Genomic DNA, 3,316 nt, shown 5'->3' with positions numbered 1-3,316 from the left:
TTAAAAATTTGAAAACTAAAATCTTAAGGAAAATGATAATGTACTAAATATATGTAAATAATTATAGTTTTCTTAATTGTTGTGGGTTCGAAAACTTTGTCCTTCTATTTGCTTTATCAACTTGATCTTTCTCTGTTTTAGTAATGTAAATTTTATTTTTAATTTATTACATCATGTTCAATAAAAATACTTGGCGATGATATTTTTTTATTTTGTCACTAGTTTCTCTTAAGATTAGAAATTAATTTAATTCACGATATTTACTACTTTTTGTTATACGAATTTTTACTCATATATGAATAGTTTTGATAACATGTGAATGTAAAATTTTAATGAGTGCATCAGCATATAAATTTTTTTATATAATAATAAAGTGTGACGTTGATACAAACTTATCGAAGTAATGGTGAAGTCTGTAAATGGATGAAGTCTACCTTTTAACAACTTTCTGCTAACCTCTTCTTAATGTTTGTCTTTTGTGTAATAATGATATTGTTAGCATTAAAGTTTGTCTTACTTATGATATTGCCATGAAAACTATTAATTAGACAAGTTAAACAAAAAATGAATTTACATAATTAAAATGGGATTTTCGGTAAAAATCTAATCACCATTACTTTTGAACTTGGGAGAATGTTCATGAATGAATACAATTCAACAGTTATGGAGAAGTTGAGTTTCAAAGGATTGTCCTAACATTCCTCTGCGTCTTTGTTTTTGTTATCTATAACATTTGGAGATATATGAATGATTCTTTATTCAATTTGTGCAATTTCTGGATGATGCTCATGATTTGCCTTTGGGTCTTTGTTTGTGGAATATCCTTCTTGATAAGGAAACTTGCTTCTCTCACATGATGTTCTTGCTGACATGGAATAAATTAATTATTTTTATAAAAAATAGGGTTAAATATGTTTTTATTCCCTATACTTTGGGACGATTTTGGTTTTAGTCCTGTTTCAAACTAAGGCACAATTTAGTCATTCAACTTTAGAAAACTCTGGTTTTAGTCATTTTTACCAATTTTTTTTAACTTTATTTATTGTTTCAAGTACGTTTCATTATAGTAATTGGATTGTTTACATTGTTTGACACATTTTTGCTTCAATGTTAACTGAGAAACGCGTTTGAAACAGCAAATAAAGTTAAAAAAATTTAGTATAAATGACTAAAACCAGAGTTTTCTAGAGTTGGAGGATTAAATTATACCTTAATTTGAAAAAAAGACTAAAACCAAAATCGCCCCAAAATATAGGGACTAAAAACATATTTAATCCTAAAAAATATAGTTTTATAGATAGAAACCAAAATAGTAATTGATTTTAATTTACAGGTTTGAAAAATAAGTGAGTAGTTTTTAAGAAGGATAATTTATATTGAAAACACTTGGAGATTAACTGGAAGAAAGACGGTGGTCCAAGTTAACGGCAGGGTTTGGTTGGGACCGCCCAATAATGAAGTTAGAGGGGAGACTGGGAGTTATAGGTCATCATCATCTCTACCCAATACGTGGCTCTTCTTCTCACCATCTTTAACTGCCACGTGCCTCACTCTTACCCTCTTATTAAATATAATCTTCCTATTCTTATTGCAGACAACACTTATCAAATTCATAAAAAAAAACACATGCTTTATACCTTAAGGAAAAATACACAAATTATACTATTTCTCTTTTTTAATATGCGTTTTTCAATACTTTTAATATATTTTTCTATCATTAAAATATTTACTACCTGTTTTTGGTGACTTTTAAAATGTCTCCCCCACTGCATAATTTCCTAACTACTACTATACACATTATTGTGAGAGGGACTTGTTACTACATTTATAAACACATATTTAATTTAAATATTATTTAATCTTTTAATTTAGGCGTCATTTTCCTCTGAACGAAGTACATAATATCTTTTGGTTACGAAAATAATAATTTAACATTATAAGATAGTTCAAGAAAGATCTGGATAGAAGAAAAAAAATTAAAAAAAATATTTATTAGACAAAAAGAAATGGATTGTTGTTTTAAGCTGGGAGATTCCGGTAGTTTTGTTTGATGAGATCCGTAAGAACATTAAAGAAGGAAGAATAATTAAAAATAAGATCGAAGAGGAGTAAATGATGCTGATAAGTGGTCATTGTTGAAAAGAAAAGAGAGTGTCTGTTTCTTATAAATATTCCAAAGCAATGTAAATAAAGATTAAAGGTGTGATAATTAAATAAAAGTTTTTGAATATTTGTCTTCTTTCAGAATTTGAATTCGTTGGTTGGAGGGTTCTTGGCAAAACTAATGCTACAAGCAAGTGGGTTTTGACAACAGAGAAAAGGCGAGCCTCAGGTTGTCGAAAGGGTAGAAATTATTATATATTTATATCATATCATATCAGAAATCCTGAAAGCAATTCGGATGGACATGCTCAGATCCAGAGAGAACAATTTCTTCTCGCTTTAAATTTTAATATTTAATTCTGAGTCAAATTAATGTTAACTGTTTTCTCCATAACTAACTCATACTCAACGTTTAATTATCTATTTCACTTATTCTTATTCCATTCCTATAATTTTTTGTTTTTTTATTCTATTATATAAACCATAAATTAATTGAAGTTGGAATTAAACAACTTAAAGGTATACAAGAATTATGGGCTTTCGGCCCAAATCAGCAATATCTAGTCCTATATAATGAATATTTTGAGTTTTATTATGCTTTCATTTCCTTGGAAAAAGTTTTATTGAGTTATACATTTATTCTTTAGTCCTAAAACTATCAAATTCTACAAAAAATACATATAATATATTTAATATCATCACAAAAATAGTAAAGATAAACGTGCATAAAAATTAATTTCAAAATACCGAACAGTGATTTTTCAAACTAAACCATATTATATGTATGTGATCACGTATTATTATTAGTCGCAAACACAAAGAAATAAAAAATTATTATATAAATTACATGTTTATATGTCTATCCATCAAACATATTCATAGATTCATCGAGCAAAGCTATTTCTCTCAATACCATTTCCTTTTTACATTCATAATTAGAGCTGTTAAAACGGGTAATCCGGCTCGACCTGGTCCGGTCCACCACGGGTTGGTCAGGTAGGGAACCAACCCAACCCGGCTCATTTATTAGCGAGTCAGAAAAATCTGAATCTGGCTCGACCCACCACGGGTTGGTGGGTAAACGGGTTGGCTCACTAGCCCATTTAATTAAAGTTTTTTTTTTAAATAAAAAAAATTACAAACTTTCTATATTCAAATATAAACAAATTTCACTCTAAAAAAATATTAAACTGAAGACAATTCAAAATAATAA

Source organism: Vigna radiata, chromosome 7 (assembly GCF_000741045.1).
Source record: "Vigna radiata var. radiata cultivar VC1973A chromosome 7, Vradiata_ver6, whole genome shotgun sequence".
In the NCBI taxonomy this organism is placed as follows: domain Eukaryota; kingdom Viridiplantae; phylum Streptophyta; class Magnoliopsida; order Fabales; family Fabaceae; genus Vigna; species Vigna radiata.
Note: the sequence above shows the minus strand (reverse complement) of the source record.